At 34.1% G+C, this 23,644-nt stretch overlaps 1 protein-coding gene across 1 annotated transcript in view; it reads left to right on the top strand.

Moving 5' to 3' along the window:
• Window positions 1-2,301: 2,301 nt before the first annotated feature.
• Cad96Ca (tyrosine kinase receptor Cad96Ca) overlaps window positions 2,302-23,644 on the top strand; it is a 348,405-nt gene continuing 327,062 nt past the window's right edge. The window contains exon 1 of the mRNA XM_073956230.1: window positions 2,302-2,822. The gene's annotated coding sequence lies outside the window, so the exon portion shown is untranslated. The remainder of the gene's footprint in view (window positions 2,823-23,644) is intronic.

The following is a 23,644-nucleotide window of genomic DNA, read 5'->3' as shown; positions in this document are numbered from 1 at the left end:
TGGACCTGGTGAGTTTGAATATTTCAATGACAATAAACCATTTAATACTTCATCCTCAATCAGAATAATCCGAGGAAACTGGTTAAGTTTATGAATATTATAAGGGTAATTGATTGAGTTACTTGAAAATTTGGAGTAGGTATTTTGAAAAAAGTCAGCAAACATATTTGCAATGTCATTAGGGTCACATGATTCTCTACAACCAAGTCTCATGCTACTAGGAAATTCACATACTTTTCTTTTAGAGTTTACGAATTTATAAAAGTTTTTAGGATTTCTATGAAAATTATTTCGCATCTTAATTAAGTAATTGGAATAACAACTTGAATTTTCTCTGTTGAACGCATTTCTAGCTTTTGCATAATTGGTAAAATTTAAAGAGGAATTACATCTTTTAAATTTTTTATACATTCTACTTTTCATATTGCGCAAACTCCTGAGATGTGGAGCAAACCAAGCAGGACCCATTTCTGAGCACATCTTTAAGAGAGGGACTGATACTGTCAATGCATCATTAAGTACTTTATAAAAATTTGAAATACGGGAATCAATGTTTCCATGAGATAACCAATTATTATTTGATAAGATAGAACGCAGTAGAACCACATTAGTCTTACCAAAATTTTGCTTACTTGACTTAGTTTGTGGTAAAGTTTTAGTAGTTGAACTATTATTGAGTTCAAGAGTTACCATAAGGATAGGATGATACATATCTTCAGGTTCTGAGAATGGAGGACTTGCACATACAGAAGAGTTTATGGTTGTAGAAAACAATAAGTCTAAAATTTTGCCTTTAGAATTATAGATATTATTTATTTGATAGAGACATTGATCAAAAATATTTTCCCAGAAGAATAACATGTCAGTAGACAGTTCTGTTGATGAAACAGTACATAATCTACTATGTTGTCGCCTGAGACTCATGTTAAGTTTGGTAAATTGAAATCATCAAGACAAATCAATTCAGAATTTGATGAATGGCGTAATGAAACTTATTTTATTAATTTGGAATGTTTAAGATAAATGTCTATGTCTGAGTTTGGGGCAATGTAGGAGCACGTTTTAATAAAGGATTGATTTAAATATTTTATTTTAACACACACAAATTCAATATAAGGGTATTCAGTAAGCATAATTCGCTCTGATGCAAAGGAATTATGAACTGGTATTACGATTAGTTCAATAATACCCCCGGACCAAGAAGGATTGGAATTTAAAGTTGGATCAGTTTCCTGAACTTGAGGTGTATTACTTGTAATAATGTATTTTTGGTTCTCAGTGCGGGGAAAATCTCCACTTTTTAGCGTAGTCCAACATTAGGGTGTCCCAAAATTAAAATAAGTTATTTGTTAAAGTGAATACCTCCAAATCTTTTTTCTTTCGCGAGTTTTCATTGCACCTCTAAGTTACCATGACCATAGAAATCGCTAATAGCACAAAAACATTATATTGAAACTAAATGTTAGGAAGGATATTAAAATTACTTTATCTTTAAGGAAATCCATACATCTATATTAAATATTTTCATTTTGACCGATGTTATAACCAAAATATATGGCAACCCTTGAAATTTAGAGGAATTTTCATAACTAAAAAAATGAAGCTAAGGCTATTTACTAAATGATTCAAATTAAGTTCAGGCGTTTGTAATATAACCATTTTTTTTTAATTTTTAAATACAATTTTTTCTTCAAAATTAGTCATATTTGTGAGGCTTTTTCTCCTTATGAACGGCGAAAAATGGAAAAAATAAGTTGAGTTTCGAAAAATTTGGAAAGTTTTGAAGCGATTTGCATTTTTAAATTTTTAAAACGATGTCGGGCATTTTTTGAATTTTGTCGTTTGCCGTTGTCGTTTTTAAAAATTTATTAAATGATTTTCCCCAATCTCCAAAAACTGTATCGTCACATAAAACAAATAAAATTTCAGTTTTTGAAAAATATAACCAAAACTTTATATCGATTTTGACACGAGTACTATGGACGAATAAAATCATCTATACGTGATGTTACATGAATATATGTACATTTATAGCAATTTCGACAGTAAGTAATACATGTATGCATTCTAGCAAGATCTATTTACCAGGTCACGTAAGTAACTAAACAGCTAGTTTCCGAAATTATTTTTTATATTAACGGCAAAAGAAAAAGATGTAATCAAGAGGTAGATATGGCCTACCTTGTTGTTATTGTAGCAAGCACCCACCCTATGTTGAATGAGTTTCTGGGTAACATTACGACACACATAATACTGGCAACTCTGACACGATGTTCCACAAATGAATACCATCCACATGGCTGGCAATGGGACTGACAACAGGTTTGTGTTTCAAGTCTTTTATTTGGGCTTGCTTCTATGAACTCCAATGTGTTAGTGTAGTTTCCAACGGTCGTGTGTAGATATCGGCAACGTGAAATTTCCAGGCCTGTGTGTAAATAATCTTTTGTATAGATCAGATGATAAACAAATTATAACAAAAATAATTTAATGATTCTGTTTGCCAAAGATTTAAATGTGGCTTAAAATGCTTCTATAATAAAAAATTTGTTGTGCATATAGAACTTATTTTTTATTATTTTTGTGGGTGGAAAACAATTCACCAACATAAATTTATGTCAGTGTTTGCTTCCAACAATTAAATGTTATAAGCAAAAATAATCAAAAGTTAAATACCTTTTCTTGCGACGTAAATTTGACCAAATGTGAAAAAGTATGATTTGTTAACGATTATTAATTTAAACAACAAAAGGTTTTGGAGATTGGAAACTATTTTGCATTCAGTGAAAATTGCAGAGAAAGTAATCTTATGCAGTTACCAAGTGAGTTACATTTGTATTATAACACATACATACATACGTACATAAAAATATAGTGACGAAACCACAACAAACACTTAATGGCTCACTTTTATATCCGTTCCAAGGTATATTTATAGAAAGAAGGTAGTTGCGTGAATTACAACAACTAAAAATTTGACAAAAAAATCGTTCTTATTGAAAATAAAATTTCAAAGAAAAGATTCAATAATAGAGTCGTTCTTAAAATATTCTTAGAAAACGACACAAATACATTTTGTAAATCCTCTAAAATAGAACAGATTAAAATGAAAAGCCAGAACTGCCGTTGGTAATTTTTTACTCGTTTAAGATGAAACGAAGTATATTATGGCAGAAAATTACGAATTTTTAAATTTCATGGGTAGACCCTATTAAATTTTAAAAACATAATTTACAAAAAATACAGCTGACTGTCACTTCTACCTTCTTTAATATACAGTGACTGTCACTAAAAATGATGCAACCTGAAATAAAAAATGTAAACGTTGATAACTTGGAAACGAATTGAGAGTTTTTAACAATTCAAAAAACACTTTTTTTCTACCTTTTGTGGATATGCAAGGCTAATTTAGGACTTACTCTTCATTTGCTGTCAAAAGTTTTCTTGCGAGAAATCCACCAAGAACGAATAAAACAACAATATTTGTGAAACACTTTTTTTAAAATTAAACGACTTATATTTTTGCTAAGAAAGAAATGTTTTGTATTTATTTTTAATTAAAAAAATCCAATCTCAATAAATATAAATCTAAAAATATAAAAAAATCCAAAAATGCGTACAAATTTACACAAACTATTTCAAAATGCATTTCGATAACAAACTTGTTTAATAAAAGAGAATTGAGAGAAATTGCACGTACTTGCAAGAATTTTTTACTTGCGAAGTTTTCCTGCAGACCTAATAACAAGGCAGTCAGCACTTGTTGACTAACGCGTAAAGAAAAAGCAACATTACTTATGTTTGTCTTCTTTGCAATCCAAGGACAATAGGTCTGCACGATAACCCAAAAGTTCGTACAAACTTTTACAAAATGCTGTTCGATAATAAACTTGTAAAGTAAAAGAGAGCGAATTGAGAGAGAATTTTTGACAGTTCTGTGTTCTCAGTCACAGCAAGTATTTTCAAGGAAAATGTTTCTTGTAATAAAATAAAGGTCGGATCAGTTGATTTAAATCCGGGCTTCGGAGTCGAGCCATTTTTTCACGACTTAAAATTTATTAAATTTTTTCCTACTCTGTTATCTAACCAGCGATAATACAAAATCTAAATTACCGTCATTCTAAACCATGGACCTATATTGTTCGTTTTCTTCGCGGAGGTTTTCTATCCGATGGGAATCCGGAATACAAAGTAGCACCCAATTTAGTATGGAAGACACCGTTCTATACAGACTGTATCAAAACATGGAGCTATACCAATTTCTGGGGGAAAGTTCAGCGAAGACTAAATACCAGATTTCAGCCGTTTCGGTGTGATAATGTGGCTAAAACTTTAACTTAATGAAGGCAACACCGATAATTTAACATGCAAGGAGAGATCATTATGATGTAAGATCATTTCTCTGCATACATATTTCTTCAAAATTTTAACGTTTGTATAAGGGGTTCTGAAGTAGAAAAACTTTGTTCAAGAATGTGGGATATGACAATAAAATTTTCTTTGGATTGTTCAATGCAAATGACAAATCTTGTAAATTTATGTAAGTGTAATCCGGATCATAAGTACTACATGGGGTAAGCAATTCAAGACAACTTGTGCGATTCTCTAACTCATTTTTTGGGTTTCCGACAAAAATCGGTAAAATTAAAATGCTTATATAACGATAATAATCGGTAAGTTAGCGACCAATAAAAAGCAGTCGTAAAGATCTACCGATAACAACAGAGCTGCCAACTTTTATTTGAACTTTTCATTCATAATTTCGCGTTTTAATGTTACCTTTTTTGTCGGTAACTCAAAAAATGAGTTAGGGAATCGCACTAGAGGTCTTAAACTGGATCCAATCCAAACGTTTTAGTACTTATCATAAGCCCACTCATTTTGAAAATTTGTGCAATGTTTCCCGAAGGAGTGAAATGCAAAATTTAATCAAAATATTCCAGATTTATCTTGAACAGTAGGATTTCTCATAGAAGATCATTCATAGTAGTCCAATAGGCCCATAGTATCTGGTTATTTTGTAACCACTGAAATAAGTAGATACTGAGTAGATTCTGATTACTTATTTCAGTGGTTACAAAATAACCAGATATTTCGCGCGACATGCCCTTGTTAAAATAATGGGTGGGAAAGGAGGTTTGTAATGAGGATTTTTGCTGGGTAAGGCTGGATCTCTGAGTTTTTCAGTTCCCTCAAAATATAATAAAGTTTTGGTCAATATGAGTTAAATTAATTACCATTACGGCAATGACTAGATCGTCATCATTTGCAGCATTTTTGCTGTCAGGATATGCATATGTAACAAAATTTTGGTAGTAATTTTGTTACATATACATCCGTCCGTCTTATATAGTTGACTTTATCTACCAGGAATTCTCAATCATGTGGCTATAATATTATGTAAAGTTTTCAAGCACCTAACTTCAGTAAAGATCCAAGAATTAGGCCGATAGTATTTTCATCTTTCAATAAAAGCCTTTAACAACTATAACAAGGACATTGATACCTGTGATTTCCAATATGCAACTTATCTTTTAAAATCGATGTCAAATGAATAATACTCAAGTTTTCTAACCAAAAGTATGGAATGTTCGATAGTAACAAAATTGAGGTTTCATTAAATTGTTTTTTTTTTTTTGATATTTATTTAATTTTCAAATTCATTACATTCAGTATAAAAAGGTCCCGCGCCAGGAGGCAGAGATGGGACTAGTTGGTAAATTATTATTCAGAAATGAAAAATAAAGTTAATATACATACATATATAAAACTTCAATTATCTATATATAATAATAATTATTATAGTAATGAAAATATTATAATTTGTACCCAATATTATAGCAGAAGTGACTCAAGATCATCTGTAATATATTTTTTTATGCAGATTTAAAACTTGAAATCGTTTGTATTATTTTTAAATTTAAAGGGAGATCATTGTAAGTCAAGCCACCAATATATTCAATACGCTGTTTGGTTTTTTCAAATCCACATCTTATCATATTTCTAGTATTGAAATTTGCTTGATAGCCAATATTCATTAGAGATTTAAAAACATACAATCCATAAATTGGAAGTATATTTGTGCATACATTCTTAAAGAGTTGCAAAGTAGAAAAATTATTGGTACATTGAACAGTAATTTCAGAGCTTTGTTTTGCAATCTTTGTAAAGCTTTAACATTTACATTATTTCTGTTATGCGCGTAAGCGGTTGTCAAATAATTCAAATGCGACTCTATCAAACAATGGTATATCATCGATTTGGACTTGACATCTAATTTATTTTTAAACTTGTACAATACTCCTAAGGCAGGGGCAATTTTCATCTTAACTGAGTTGATATGCTTATCCCAAGATAAATTGTTCTGTAACACAACTCCAAGATATTTGACACAGTCTGTTTCATGTATTATTTCTCCATTACTAAAGATATTAAAATCATTATTAGTAGGATTCGATCTATAATCTATAAGAGGGAAGAGTCTCGTTCAATGCAAGCCTTTAAATGCATATCATATTTATAGGGATAAAAGAGACAAATGTCATCTGCAAACATAAATTATTTTCCACTTAACTGGAGATTATTAATATCATAGAGGAAAATTGAAAACCTTGTGGTACACCATAACCAATACATCCTGTAAAACTTTGAAACTCCTTTATTGCAACATACCGCTGTCTATTAGAATCTATATATTTGGTCGTGAATAATTCTTTCAAAAACTTTGTCAATAGTAGAGAGAAGAGCTATAGGCCTGTAATTACATACTTCAAACGAATTCATAGTCTTTGGAATTGGCACTATCTTATGTACTTTAAAGACCTCGGGATATATAGATTCTTCTATCATACTATTAAAGATATCGACAAGTCTTGATGAAATCTCATCAGTACATCTCTGTATAAATAATGTTGTGATCAGGGCTCCGACTCCAGTCCAATTTTTTTTCTCGACTCCGACCCCCACTCCAACTCCGGAGTCGACTCCGAAAATAGATAAAATAAAATTCACAACTTAAATTACAGTAATTTCAGTTTGAACTTTCAAGATACATTACATTGGGAGGATACCAAAACATAGACCTATATTGTTCGTTTTTTTCTCGTTGACAATACGGAATACAAAGTAACAACCACTTCAGCATACTTCACACTTCAGAACATGTAGCAAAACCCTTCAAAGCAACCATACGGACGGTATGGTTACAAGGTTCCTCTGCCTAAACACCGACGTACGAGTATATTTACAATTTTCCGAATTTGACTTATGTACCCAATGAGACTCGAAATACCAAATTACCATAATTACTGACCGGTAAAACTCTTTGTAGTTTTTTGAGTTATGGAAAATTAACGATATTTTAACACCGCAACGTGATAGAAGACCAAACTAGCGTATTGCCCCTTAACATACACTTTCGTGGTTAAGGTTACTTTAAACCTTTATGTCAAAGGGGATAATTTTCTTCAAACCGTTATGAATTTTGATTTACACTTAGGGTTTTGGGTAGGGAAATCCCGCACCGGGATTTCCCGGGAATTCTCGGTTTTTTGATTACGGGATTTTCCCGGGAAACGAAAACATATTTCCCGGGAAATCGGGAAATATCTTTTTAAATTTATCGCAACTAATATTGAATTAATGAATAAACTCTGTCCGTCTCTTTTATACCATAGAATCAGAATTCTATTAGATTTTACAGAATCAATAAATTACAAAATATTTGGAAATATCTTTAATCTACAAACCTGTTTTCAGGGATAAAGTTATAAGAGCCGCACCAAAAACATGGACTATAACGACGGATTTTTATTCTTTATTATTTTCTATTTTAAAGTCCCTCAGTCATTGGGCTAAAGAGGGTCCGGCTTGCTGGCTGGTGGCCACGATAACTTTTGAACTTTGAACGAAGCCACCGATAACGTCAAATATTTAGCATTCCCCACAAAAGTTCAACAATTATCGCTAAAATGGTGCGCACGATAACTCTCGAAGGGAATAACCGACCGATTCGGTTATAATTTTCATATGGTAATATTAGTTCCAGGCATAGAACGGGTTCCACACAAAATTCGAAAAAGTGAAGTTTTAGAGCTCCTCTCGGATCGATTTAAAATTTTTTTCAGCAATTTGTCTTTACGGTCCCCTTTACGTCGGTACAAATTTTGTCGGCGGCAAGTCCATACTTCCTGAGATAATGTCTTAAACCAAGAAACCTTGACGGCAACAACTAAAATGAAAAATTGGCATGATAACTCCTGCAGGAAGTTACTGATTGGTCCTAACTTTGCATATCGTATTATATCATCTAGTCATGTATGAGTTTGAAATATGGAATATATCGGTCCAGCCCTTCTGGTACCTCCAACACAAAATTTAGGAAAAGTGCAGTTTAACAGCTTATCTCGAATCGTTTTGAAATTCTTTCCAAAAAGTTTTACTTGAAGGCCCTGTTACTTTTGTTGGGAGGGCAAGTCCACTCTTCCTGAGGTAAAGGCACAAAATCTCAAAAAAGCCTGCCGATACCAACTACATTGTGTAGTACGTAAGATAACTGTCGATGGGTGAAATCTCCCACACTCTCTCTTTTAAATGTTTGGCAACATGTTATGTGCCCTAGTTACAACGGTAAAAAAAATTCGGGTCAAATCCACACTTCCTTAGGAAGTGGCTCGAAAACTCAAAAAGTCCCTAGAAACGTCAGAAGTATTGTGTTTGCTTCTTTTCTTTAGGTCCGAGGCTGAGGGTATATCTCAGTCGGCACAGCTGACTGATACTTTCTTACTTTTTTCAAGCAATCTTAAGCATAAGAATAATAATACGATTTGGAATTTCTAATCAATAACTTAATTGTTTGAGCCAAATAACTTTCCATAGAGCGATTTCATTAGCTTTGAATAATGGAAATGGTCAGTGTGGGCAAAATCCGGGCAACATGGTGCATTTTTCCATATTTTTTCGATTTTAATCGATAGAGCGAAAACGTGTCCTCCATTTTTGATCCCGAAACTCTTTGAAAATATTGTATTTCATATAAGTTACGATGGAAAGATAAAAAATCACGAAAACATTGATCCACTCTGGTATTTTAAAATTTCCCGGGAAATCCCGGATTCCCGGGAATGGCGATTTTTGGTTTCCCGTTTCCCGGGAATGATAAAAACCGGGAAAACCCAAAACCCTATTTACACTAGTAGGCCTTTGCCTACATAACTCTTCATCTATAAGGATAATATCTCGGATTCTTATCCGTCCATAGTTATTTTTTACGTATTGCACCACGTAATGTGACAAAAGAAAACCTTTGAAATACATAAAATCGTGCCGTGCCGTTATACTAAATCGTAATCCTATACCGGCAATTTTACATCTTTATACTTTATAAATTCCAGACGAATATTTCGATGTGTTTCAAACGGAATGACAAGTTAGTATCTTATGGTAGAAAGTCTCTTTTGTCTACCACCTCAAAAAGAATACAAGTAAAACCAACATTTAGTACGGCTAAGCCGAACTGAAAATCGGAAATGATTAAATTGTTCTAGAAATTTATATATCCACCATCCCATAGAGGCAATGCTCATAATTTAACGTCAATTTGTTAAATATTTTTCATTCCTCAGGATAAATACATATATTGACAAATTTATCCCAGATGCATGACATAATCGAAAAATCATTTGATCTCTTCTCATCGAAGAACAACAGGATAGCATAGGAATATCCCCTTAAATAGAAAGAGAAATGGTTAAGTAGGTTTACCTATAGATAACCATACACTATTCTATTATAAAAAGCAGACTTCTTTATAAAAGACGCATGGTTCTTCAAAAGACAGAATATGTCGTTTAGAAAATAGTTCCGTCTTTAAGAAGATTCTAACTTTTCTCATACAAATTCAGCAAGAAGTCTAGTAGGTCTTTCGTATGATTTCCCTCAAAGTACTACAAGGTCTTTCATAGAAGTCCAACAGGCTCTTTCGCAGCAGACATAAATGACTTCTAATAAAAAACAACAAGAGAAGACCAGTGAGTCTTCTATAAAATGGCCTGTAAATCTTCTAAAAGATCTTTCCTAGGTATATTTGGAACATGCAAACATTATTCCGATCAATTGACCCAAAAATGTTTCCGATATGCATTTTGTAGTCAAAATAGAGATTAAAGGCCTGCTTACATTAGCTGCCCCGCCTGCTTACCTTGCTTGCTTCTGATAAAATAATAAAAAAGAAAAGGGCAACCAGTCTGAAATTTGCTCGGCCTTCTTTTATTTTTATTATGTCAGAAATGAAGTAGGAAACCAAGGCAACAAGGCCAGGCAGATTACGTACGCAGGCCTTAAGAGTTATTTAAATTATGATCATTTAAATAATTTAAAATGATTTGAAAAATGTTGATAAATGTAGAACAGATTGTTGCCCGGAGTCGGAGACGAGCTTTTTTTCACGACTCCGGCTCCGACTCCAGCAAAATTTGCTAGACTCCGACTCCTACTCCGAAGCCTGGTTGTGATATTATCATCTCCGGGACACGTGTTGACTTCCATGGCCATAATCATTTTCTTTACGCTACTTTCATTAACGCACTCCAATGTAAACCTGCACGCAGAGAAAAAATAGTTTTTAATTGGTGGCGGGCTAAATTTTATTTTGGCTGGCACCAAATAATTTTTGTGGCGCACATATTATTTTAAAGGCGATAATCAGAATTCGATTAGATTTTACAGAATCAATAAATTAGAAAAGATTTGGAAATAACTTTTATCTACAAAAGTATTTTCAGGAAAAAAGTTATAAAATCCGCACCAAATACATGGACTATAACGAAGGATTTTTATTCTGATCCATTTAAGAGCGAAATAATATTTCCTATTTTAAAGTCCCATTTTTATACCCTCAGCCATTAGGCTAAAGAGGGTCCGGATGGCAAGCTTGTGCGCACGATAACTCTCTAACGAAGCCAACGATCAGGTCAAAAATTTGGCATTCGAGATTTTTTTAAAACTTCGTTTAAGTTCGAAGATGGACCATATCGGCGGTCCACAACTTCCGGCACCTTCCCCACAAAAGTTCAACAATTTTCGCTAAAATGGTGCGCACGACAACTATCGAAGGGAATAACCAAATCGGTCATAATTTTGCATATGGCAATATTAGTTCCAGGCATTGAACGGGTTGCACACAAAATTCGGAAAAAGTGAAGTTTAAGAGGTCCTTTCTTCAGCAGTTTGTCTTTACGGCGCCCTTTACGACGGGGGCAAGTCCTGAGATAATGCCTTAAAAGCTCCAAGAAACAACTAAAATGGAAAATTCGCAAGATAACTCCCGCCTGCCGGTACCAACTACATTGGGTAGTACGTAAAATAACGGTGAAAGGGATAGATCTCCTACACTCTCTTTTTTAAATGTTTGGCAACATGTTTTGTGTGCGGCCCTAAGAAATTGGCTCAAAAACTCAAAAAGCCCCGAAATATTTTGTTTGCTTCTTTTCTTTAGGTCCGAGGCTGAGGGTATATTTCTGTCGGCACTGCTGACTGATAATTTCTAACTTGTTTTAAGCAATCTTAAGCATAAGAATAACACATACGATTTTCGAGGTCAATAAAATTGAAATTTCTGATCAAAAACATCATTGTTTGAGCCAAATCACTTTCCATCGAGCGATTTCCTTAGCTTTGAATAATGGAAATGGTCAGTGCGGGCAAAATCCGGGCAACTTGGTGCATTTTTCCACATTTTTTCGTTTTTAGTCGATAGAGCGAAAACGTGTAATGAGACCGCAACTCTTTGAAAATATTGTATTTCATATAAATAGAGATGGACAGTGGGTAAATACCCGGTAAATTGGGTAAATACCCATTTGTGGGTATTTATTTGGGTATTTACTATATTGACTCGCTAATACAACATCTTAGACCCTATTTCTGGGTTTAGGTTATGAAATCGATACTAAATGGATAGTTTTACAATACTTTAAACAAGTGGGGTAAAAACTCATTAACTGCCGAACTACTTGACGTAGGCTGACAAAATTTGTTTCAAATCTTACTTATGTCAAGAGAATATCTAGCATTGAAAATGGGGTCTCTGGGTCCATGTTTTGATATAGCCCCCATATAACCGTACCTCCCGATTTAAGGTATTTTTGTCTATTTGCCTCATTGTACAATCATAGTGGCTGAAATTTGGCACAGTGAGTTCTCAATATGTAGAAAATATCCTTGCAAAAATTTGTCAACATAGGTCCACGTTTTCTAATAGCCCTTAAGGGTACCCCGATTTCGAGTATTTACCCAAATTTTGGGTAAAAACTCTTTAACTGCCGAACCACTTGACGTAGGCTGACAAAACTTCGCATAAATCTTACTTACGTTAAAAGAACTTTTGGCACTGAACATGGGGTCTCTGGGTCCATGTTTTGATATAGCCCCCATATAACCGTACCTCCCGATTTAAGGTATTTTTGTCTATTTGCCTCATTGTACAATCATAGTGGCTGTAATTTGGCACAGTGAGTCCTCAATGAGTATAAAATATCCTTGCAAGCATTTGTCAACGTAGGTCCACGCTTTCTTATAGCCCCCATATATGGGTACCCCGATTTCGAGTATTTACCCAAATATTGGGTAAAAACTCCTTATCTGCCGAACCACTTGACGTTGGCTGTTTTGTCTACCACATCCAAAAAGAATACAAGGACAACCAACGTTTAGTACGGCTAAGCCGAACTGAAAATCGGAAATGATTAAATTGTTCTAGAAATTTATATATCCACCATCCTATAGAGGCAATGCTCATAATTTAACGTCAATTTGTTAAATATTTTTCATTCCTCAGGATAAATACATATATTGACAAATTTATCCCAGATGCATGACATAATCGAAAAATCATTTGATCTCTTCTCATCGAAGAACAACAGGATAGCATAGGAATATCCCCTTAAATAGAAAGAGAAATGGTTAAGTAGGTTTACCTATAGATAACCATACACTATTCTATTATAAAAAGCAGAGTTCTTTATAAAAGACGCATGGTTCTTCAAAAGACAGAATATGTCGTTTAGAAAATAGCAGGAACATCGTCTTTAAGAAGATTCTAACTTTTCTCATACAAATTCAGCAAGAAGTCTAGTAGGTATTTCGTATGATTTCCCTTAAAGTACTACAAGGTCTTTCATAGAAGTCCAACAGGCTCTTTCGCAGCAGACATAAATGACTTCTAATAAAAAACAACAAGAGAAGACCAGTGAGTCTTCTATAAAATGGCCTGTAAATCTTCTAAAAGATCTTTCCTAGGTATATTTGGAACATGCAAACATTATTCCAATCAATTGACCCAAAAATGTTTCCGATATGCATTTTGTAGTCAAAATAGAGATTAAAGGCCTGCTTACATTAGCTGCCCCGCCTGCTTACCTTGCTTGCTTCTGATAAAATAATAAAAAAGAAAAGGGCAACCAGTCTGAAATTTGCTCGGCCTTCTTTTATTTTTATTATGTCAGAAATGAAGTAGGAAACCAAGGCAACAAGGCCAGGCAGATTACGTACGCAGGCCTTAAGAGTTTTTTTAAATTATGATCATTTAAATAATTTAAAATGATTTGAAAAATTTTGATAAATGTAGAACAGATTGTTGCCCGGAGTCGGAGACGAGCTTTTTTCACGACTCCGGCTCCGACTCCAGCAAAATTTGCTAGACTCCGACTCCTACTCCGAAGCCTGGTTGTGATATTATCATCTCCGGGACACGTGTTGACTTCCATGGCCATAATCATTTTCTTTACGCTACTTTCATTAACGCACTCCAATGTAAACCTGCACGCAGAGAAAAAATAGTTTTTAATTGGTGGCGGGCTAAATTTTATTTTGGCTGGCACCAAATAATTTTTGTGGCGCACATATTATTTTAAAGACGATAATCAGAATTCGATTAGATTTTACAGAATCAATAAATTAGAAAAGATTTGGAAATAACTTTTATCTACAAAAGTATTTTCAGGAAAAAAGTTATAAAATCCGCACCAAATACATGGACTATAACGAAGGATTTTTATTCTGATCCATTTAAGAGCGAAATAATATTTCCTATTTTAAAGTCCCATTTTTATACCCTCAGCCATTAGGCTAAAGAGGGTCCGGATGGCAAGCTTGTGCGCACGATAACTCTCTAACGAAGCCAACGATCAGGTCAAAAATTTGGCATTCGAGATTTTTTTAAAACTTCGTTTAAGTTCGAAGATGGACCATATCGGCGGTCCACAACTTCCGGCACCTTCCCCACAAAAGTTCAACAATTTTCGCTAAAATGGTGCGCACGACAACTATCGAAGGGAATAACCAAATCGGTCATAATTTTGCATATGGCAATATTAGTTCCAGGCATTGAACGGGTTGCACACAAAATTCGGAAAAAGTGAAGTTTAAGAGGTCCTTTCTTCAGCAGTTTGTCTTTACGGCGCCCTTTACGACGGGGGCAAGTCCTGAGATAATGCCTTAAAAGCTCCAAGAAACAACTAAAATGGAAAATTCGCAAGATAACTCCCGCCTGCCGGTACCAACTACATTGGGTAGTACGTAAAATAACGGTGAAAGGGATAGATCTCCTACACTCTCTCTTTTAAATGTTTGGCAACATGTTTTGTGTGCGGCCCTAAGAAATTGGCTCAAAAATTCAAAAAGCCCCGAAATATTTTGTTTGCTTCTTTTCTTTAGGTCCGAGGCTGAGGGTATATTTCTGTCGGCAGTGCTGACTGATAATTTCTAACTTGTTTTAAGCAATCTTAAGCATAAGAATAACACATACGATTTTCGAGGTCAATAAAATTGGAATTTCTGATCACAAACATCATTGTTTGAGCCAAATCACTTTCCATCGAGCGATTTCCTTAGCTTTGAATAATGGAAATGGTCAGTGCGGGCAAAATCCGGGCAACATGGTGCATTTTTCCACATTTTTTCGTTTTTAGTCGATAGAGCGAAAACATGTAATGAGACCGCAACTCTTTGAAAATATTGTATTTCATATAAATAGAGATGGAAAGTGGGTAAATACCCGGTAAATTGGGTAAATTGGGTAAATACCCATTTGTGGGTATTTATTTGGGTATTTACTATATTGACTCGCTAATACAACATCTTAGACCCTATTTCTGGGTTTAGGTTATGAAATCGATACTAAATGGATAGTTTTACAATACTTTAAACAAGTGGGTAAATACTTGGGTAAATACCCGAGTATTTACCCAAGTGTTGGGTAAAAACTCATTAACTGCCGAACTACTTGACGTAGGCTGACAAAATTTGGTTCAAATCTTACTTATGTCAAGAGAATATCTAGCATTGAAAATGGGGTCTCTGGGTCCATGTTTTGATATAGCCCCCATATAACCGTACCTCCCGATTTAAGGTATTTTTATCTATTTGCCTCATTGTACAATCATAGTGGCTGAAATTTGGCACAGTGAGTTCTCAATATGTAGAAAATATTCTTGCAAAAATTTGTCAACATAGGTCCACGTTTTCTAATAGCCCTTATATAAGGGTACCCCGATTTCGAGTATTTAGTATTTGGGTAAAAACTCTTTAACTGCCGAACCACTTGACGTAGGCTGACAAAACTTCGCATAAATCTTACTTACGTCAAAAGAACTTTTGGCACTGAACATGGGGTCTCTGGGTCCATGTTTTGATATAGCCCCCATATAGCCGTACCTCCCGATTTAAGGTATTTTTCATCTATTAGCCACATTTTACAACCAAATTGGCTGTAATTTGGCACAGTGAGTCCTCAATGAGTATAAAATATCCTTGCAAGCATTTGTCAACGTAGGTCCACGCTTTCTTATAGCCCCCATATATGGGTACCCCGATTTCGAGTATTTACCCAAATATTGGGTAAAAACTCCTTATCTGCCGAACCACTTGACGTTGGCTGACAAAATTTGGCTTAAAACCTTCTTATACCAAAAGTATTAAACGTATTGAAAATGGAGTCCCTGGGCCCATGTTTTGGTATAGCCCCCATATAGCCGTACCTCCCGATTTAAGGTATTTTTCATCTATTAGCCACATTTTACAACCAAATTGGCTGTAATTTGGCACAGTGAGTCCTCAATGAGTAAAAAATATCCTTGCAAACATTTGTCAACGTAGGTCCACGCTTTCTTATAGCCCCCATATATGGGTACCCCGATTTCGAGTATTTACCCAAATATTGGGTAAAAACTCCTTATCTGCCGAACCACTTGACGTTGGCTGACAAAATTTGGCTTAAAACTTTCTTATACCAAAAGTATTATACGTATTGAAAATGGAGTCCCTGGGTCCATGTTTTGGTATAGCCCCCATATAGCCGTACCTCCCGATTTAAGGTATTTTTCATCTATTAGCCACATTTTACAACCAAACTGGCTGTAATTTGGCACAGTGAGTCCTCAATGAGTAAAAAATATCCTTGCAAACATGTCAACGTAGGTCCACGCTTTCTTGCAGCCGCCATATAAGGTTACCCAGATTTCGAGTTTTTACCCAAAAGTGTGTAAAAACTCTTTAACTGTCGAACCACTCGACGTTGGCTGACAAAATTTGGCTCAAAACTTTCTTATATTAATAGTATTAAAGGTATTGAAAATGGAGTCCCTGGGTCCACTGTTTGATTCAGCAGATAAGAAGTTTTTACCGAATATTTGGGTAAATACTCGAAATCGGGGTACCCTTATATGGGGGCTACAGGAAAACGTGGACCTACGTTGACAAATATGTGCAAGGATATATTATACTCATTGAGGACTCACTGTGTCAAATTACAGCCAATTTGGTTGTAAAATGTGGCTAATAGATGAAAAATACCTTAAATCGGAAGTTACGGCTATATGGGGGCTATATCAAAACATGGGCCCAGAGACCCCATGTTCAGTACCAGAAGTTCTTTTGACATAAGAAAGACTTATGCCAAGTTTTGTTAGCCTACGTCAAGTGGTTCGGCAGTTAAAGAGTTTTTACCCAAAATTTGGGTAAATACTCGAAATCGGGGTACCCTTATATGGGGGCTATTAGAAAACGTGGACCTATATTGACAAATTTTTGCAAGGATATTTTCTACAAATTGAGAACTCACTGTGCCAAGCTACAGCCAATATTATTGTAAAATGTGGCTAATAGGCAAAAAATACCTTAATCGGGAGGTACGGTTATATGGGGGCTATATGAAAACATGGACCCAGAGACCCCATGTTCAGTACCAGAAATTCTGTTGACATAAGAAAGATGTAAGCCAAATTTCGTCAGCCTACGTCACGTGGTTCGGCAGTTAAAGAGTTTTTACCCCAAATTTGGGTAAATACTCGAAATCGGGGTACCCTTATATGGGGTCTATTAGAAAACGTGGACCTATATTGACAAACTTTTGCAAGGATATTTTCTACACATTGAGAATTCACTGTGCCAAGCTACAGCCAAAATTATTGTAAAATGTGGCTAATAGACAAAAAATACCTTAAATCGGGAGGTACGGTTATATGGGGGCTATATCAAAAAATTCTGTTGACATAAGAAAGATGTAAGCCAAATTTTGTCAGCCTACGCCACTTGACGCAGTTAATGAGTTTTTACCCAACGCTTGGGTAAATACTCGGGTATTTACCCACTAGTTTAAGGTATTGTACAACTATCCATTTTGAAACGAATGTACAACCTAAACCCAGGAATAGGGTGTAAAATGTTGTATTTGCCATTCAATATAGTAAATACCCAAATAAATACCCACAAATGGGTATTTACCCGGTATTTACCCACCGTGTGGGTATTTCTACATATAAATTACTATGGGAAGATAAAAAAATCACGGGAATATTGGTGCACTCTCGTATTTTACAAATTCCCGGGAAATCCCGGATTCGCGGGAATGGCGATTTTTTGCTTCCCGTTTCCCGGGAATGATAAAAACCGGGAAAACCCAAAACCCTATAATATTTTCATAATTATCTGATGGTCAATCCAACACAATCTGCTTAACTTTCTCAGTTTGACATATGAAGTGTCAAAAACAACAGCTGTTCATTGCCTAATGCAAAGGTTCTCTCATTAGTTGTTCTGTCGCTGAGTAAGGATGTTGTAAATTTTGTTTAATTTTCATTTAAATGAGTGGTATAAAATAGTAAAAACAGCATTCCAAACAAAGAATGAAATAGTTCGAGTATTTGTTGACGATATTAATGACTACAATTTATTTGTGAATGAAGATTTATGAAGATAGAAATCGTATGCAAGTAATCGAAAAAAAAAACAAGTAAAAGAATGTATGTATAATATAAACATCTGTTGTTGTTGTTTCATGATGTTCTCCACCATAAACATGTGTTCGGTTTAAGTATGGAACAAATGGAGTGACAACGGAGAGTATGCAGTTCTCTCTCTTTTTTGTAAAGTATAAGTGTATTCTATATTATAATTATTTATTCTATTATATCCAAATTGTTTTTAAATAAATAAAAATTTTATTTTATATTGTATATTGAAAACTATTTTAATGGGTAATAAATCACAAAGGTACAGTGTAATTCCAATTAAAATATTACTTATTACAGGCAACCACAACATGTTTCTGCTGCTACCACGACATTTTAAAAAACCTCAAAAATTTTATTATTAGAATATGATAGATGTTACCATATATCTATAATATATATTGTCCTTTCAAAATATGGGGGCATGAATCATATTTTTTGTTTCAAATTCTCGACTGATTTCAAAAAATAGTTATTCAAATAGTTAGCCTTTACAATGTCGTTCTGAATTCTTTCACCATGTTCATTATTAACAACAATGTCGTTTTCCTTTGATTTGCCAAGAATTCTGTTTAAAAAGGTCCAACCTTTCTTGGGATCATTGCCTGCTTCAGCCATATTATTATAATAAAAATTGTCTCTACTATTGTGTTTAGCAGTTCTAATAACTTTGCTTATTCTTTTTAAAATTGCATCATTTATTTTACCTTTTTTCTTTCTAGCCTTCAACAATTACTGTTTTAATAATATTAACTGTTGAAGTTTGTCATTGATCCAAGGAGTGAGTTCAAAGCGAACGTTTTTCTTGACTGTCGTTGTTACCGTTGAACTTATGACTGCATTCTTCATATCAGAAATTAAGTTCTCAGTTTTATCTGATACACTCAAGTCATTTGTATTAATTGCTATATGACGCTGCATAAGCATTCTAGCAGAGTCATAATCGCAATGTGATTTAGTTGCTACAATATAATTCCTTTTCCGTATCTCATTTTTTATGACGCAGTAAATTAAGTTATGATCCGACAAACTCCACTCAATAGAATTAACTGAGATATTTTTCCCAAAGTTGCTAAAAACGTGGACAATACAAGATTTACTTTTTGGTCTAGTTATCATACTGTGAACACTGTCACAATCAAAACTAAAAATAAACGACAGCAGTTCATTGGACTGGAGCCATAGTTTTCCAAAGTCAACTCAATTAAAGACAAAAATTGATCAAACCCACATTTTTGAGACCAATAAAAAGAAACCAATCGTAAAGGTTTAGAAACGTTTAAAAATGAAGTTGTTATAATTTCTAAAAAACTTTCGCTCTTGCAAACATCAACAGTGATATTGAAATCTTCTCTTATGTACATTGAAGTACCTCCATAACCGTCACTTCTACAACAATGAATTTCTTTGTAGCCAGAAATTGTATAAATATGGGACACATTACTCTGAAACCATGTCTCTTGAATGGCAATACTATCAGGCAGTACAGGAATACTAGCCAGTAAACTTTTAAAACGATCAAACTTGCCAATCGATGAGACACTTCTTCTATTTATACTTAGAACTTTCAAATCTGTTGTTTTACAATTAGACATATAATTTTTAAAAGATAATATATTTTTAAAATATTTATTATTATTCATATTAATTCAAAAATTAACTATAAAACAGCAACAAAATTAAATAGACTGTTATTATTTATACTTTTTTAAGGGGATAGATAAGCATCATTTCCATCATCATTTTCTTCATTACCATTGTTATCATCATTCAAAACAACAGATCTTCCTTGCACTTCTTATCTTCTCTTCCAATGTTTATTTGTATTCATATCTGTATGTGTTTGTATTCATATCGGAACCCGATCTCCATACAAAATTTCGTGACGATCGGTCTTTAGTTTTGCCTGGAGTTTGATTAAAATAAAAATAAATTAAAATTGGTATAGTAAAAAGGGTCTAGGACAACTATTTCGCAGTGTTACATGGATTCTGGTCAAATTTGTAATACACTTTTCACAGTACTTTACACGATATGTTGTTTACATATGGGTTGTCACTTTTTATATACAAAATGTATATGCTAAGTGACAGCACATATGTAAAATAACATATCGTGTAAAGTACCCATTAGAGGATTACAATTCTCCTTTAATCTTTATTTCGATTACAAATGCATTACATTTTTGGTCCAGTTGTTTAGAATATAGTTTGGAATAATGGTTTTATATTTCACATATTATTGGCGAACATTTGGTAGAAGATCTACAACTCATCACATAGAAGGGTCAGTATTGTTTTCTATGTAAGGACATATAGGACTTCTACGAATGATATTGTGGCATTTTTAGAAAAATGTTGCTGAACTTCAATAAGAAACCCAATTGGATCTTTACAAAATGATATTGTTCTCCTGAGAAGATATTGTTCTCTTGAGAAACCCTGTTCATATTCTATGATGAAAGTAATTATGGGTCTTTTAAGAAGAAGCCTACTATTTGCATAAAAAATGACGAAGTGATGTTCGGTCAGAAACCCTATTTCATCTTTTCTTGTTCTACGAAAAGACCTATTACTCCTATGAGAAATCCTCTTGTTCTTCAATGAGAAGAGCTATAATCTATATATATAAATGAGCTTGGTGATAAGTGATTGACTGACTGACTGACTCATCATCAACGCCCAGCCAAAACCGCTAAAGCTAGGACCTTGAAATTTTACCAGTGGGTCACTGTTGATGCAAATGTGCGAGATAAGGCCGGGTTTTAGAAAATTCGTCCTGGAACCACAAAAAATAACAACAACAAAAATCCTTATTTTTCATTATTATTACGTACTTATGCACTTAGTTGGCCCTCTGCAAGACATGTGTCAAATTAACAATGCTATAACTTCATGATACCGTAAACGATCACACATAATTTCAAATTTTGTAGTTTACTTCTAGGCGCACTTATTTTATCGTAAACCACTAAATAATAGAAAGACAAGACATTTGTTATCTTCCATTGCAACAGATGTCGTGAATAACTAAATGTTTGCAAATCAATGAAAGTCATAACTGTTCAATTTCAACATCTGTAATTTGAAGAAATCGCTAAATAATTAATGAAATCAATAATAGGCCCCAGGAATATAGGAATTTGGTATGGAAATCAACGTTGGGAAGTGGTGCTTCTAAAAGGAAATGGTTTGGAAAATTACCAATCATGTATACGAAAAGTACTAAATGGTACTAAATGTAGTACAATTTAGATTTGGGTGAACGTAAAGAGCTGGAAACCTGAAATTCGGAATTAAGGTTACTGTTGTAGTGTAGGATTGAGATATGAGGGTAGTTTTGGAAATTCGTGCTTATGTGTACGAAAAGTACTAAGTAGTACTAAATTTGGTACAATAGGGATTTGGGTGAACAGATAGAGCTGGAATCCTGATATTTGGAATTGAGATTACTGTTGGAGTGTAGGATTGAAGAACTTTTGGAAATTCGTACTTATGTGTATGAAAAGTACTAAATGGTACTAAATTTGATACAATGGGGATTTGTGTGAACGGATAAAAGCTGGAATCTCGAAATTTGGAATTGAGATTACTGGTGGGGTGTAGGATTGAGGTAGTTTTGAAAATTCGTACTTATGCGTACGAAAAGCACTAAATGGTACTAAATTTAGTACCATTTGGATTTGAATGAACGGAAAGAGCTGGAAACCTGAAATTTGGAATTAATTGGTCTGTTCCAGTACTGTAAGAATCTGCTAATTTTTACTATTTTTTACGATAACATAAAGGAAAAAATGTTATCGTAGTAAAAAATAGTAGCTTCTTGCAGGTTCTGGAACAGACCAAATATTACTGTTGAAGTGTAGGATTGAGATATGAGGGTGGTTTTGGAAATTAGTAATTATGTGTACGGAAAGTACTAAATGGAACTAAATTTTGTATAATGGGTATTTGGGTGAACGGATAGCTCTGGAATCTCGAAATTTGGAACTGAGATTACTGGTGGAGTTTAGTATTGTGGAAGTTTTGGAAATTCGTACATAGGGTACGAAAAATACTAAATAGCACTAAATTTGGTACAGTTTCGATTTGGGTGAACGGATAGAGTTTGATTCCTCAAATTTGGACTGAGGATCACAGATGAAGAGTAAGAAAGATGCACTAAAGGGTTTTTGGAAACTTGAGTGTACGAAAAGTACTAAATGGTACTAAATTTAGTACAATTTGGATTTGGGTGAACGGATAGAGCTGGATTCCTTAAATTTGGAATTTATATTACTGTTGGAGTGTAGGACTGGGGAAGTTTTGGAATTTCTTACTTATGTGAATGAAAAGTACTAAATGGTACTAAATTTGGGACAATGGGGATTTGGGTGAACGGATATAGTTGGAATCTCGAAATTTGGAATTGAGATTACTGGTGGGGTGTAGAATTGAGGTAGTTTTGAAAATTCGTACTTATGGGTACGAAAAGTACTAAATGGTACTAAATTTAGTGCAATTTGGATTTGGGTGAACGTATGTATGTAGCTGGAAACCTGAAATTTGGAATTAAGATTACTGTGAAGTGTAGGACTGAGATATGAGGGTGGTTTTGGAAATTCGTACTTATGTGTTCGAAAAGCACTAAATTTGGTACAATAGGGATTCGAGTGAACGGACAGAGCTGGAATCCTGAAATTTGAAATTGAGATTATTGTTGGAGCATAGGATTGGGGAAATTTTGGAAATTCGTATTTATGTGTACGAATAGTACTAAATGGTACTAAATTTATTACAATTTGGATTTGGGTGAACGGATAGAACTGGAATCCTGAATTTTAAGTATTTTAATTTTATTTATTTTAATTTAAAGTATGAATTTTAGTAAACGGAAAGAGTTAGAATTTGCAACCCGTTCGCGGTAGGCTATAGAGGTAGAATTTGGATTAGGGTGACGGATAGTGTTTGAGTCCTGAAATTTGAAATTAAGATAACTATTGGAGTGTAGGACTGAGGTAGTAAGGGTACGAAAATTACTAAGTGGTGCTACCTGTGATACAATTTGGATTTGGGGGAACGGATAGAGCTGGAATCCTGGAATTCGGTCAGACTGCTGTTGGAGTATAAGATTGAGATGGAAGTAGTTTTTGAAACTCGTACTTATGGGTACGAAATGTACCAAATGGTACAACTTGGATTTGAGTGCACGGATAGCGCTGGAATCCTGTTATTTGGAATTATGGTTACTGTTTAAGTGAAGGATTAAGGTTGTTTTGGAAAATCGAATTGTACAGAATTTGGTACAATTTGTTTTTGTGTAAAGGGGTTTTTGGAAATTCGTCGTAGAAAGGTACGAAAAGTGCTAAAGTGTACTAAATA

Source organism: Musca autumnalis, unplaced genomic scaffold (assembly GCF_047663935.1).
Source record: "Musca autumnalis isolate F117 unplaced genomic scaffold, ASM4766393v1 scaffold_1, whole genome shotgun sequence".
Classification (NCBI taxonomy): domain Eukaryota; kingdom Metazoa; phylum Arthropoda; class Insecta; order Diptera; family Muscidae; genus Musca; species Musca autumnalis.
Note: the sequence above shows the minus strand (reverse complement) of the source record. Positions and strands in the feature narration are given on the sequence as shown.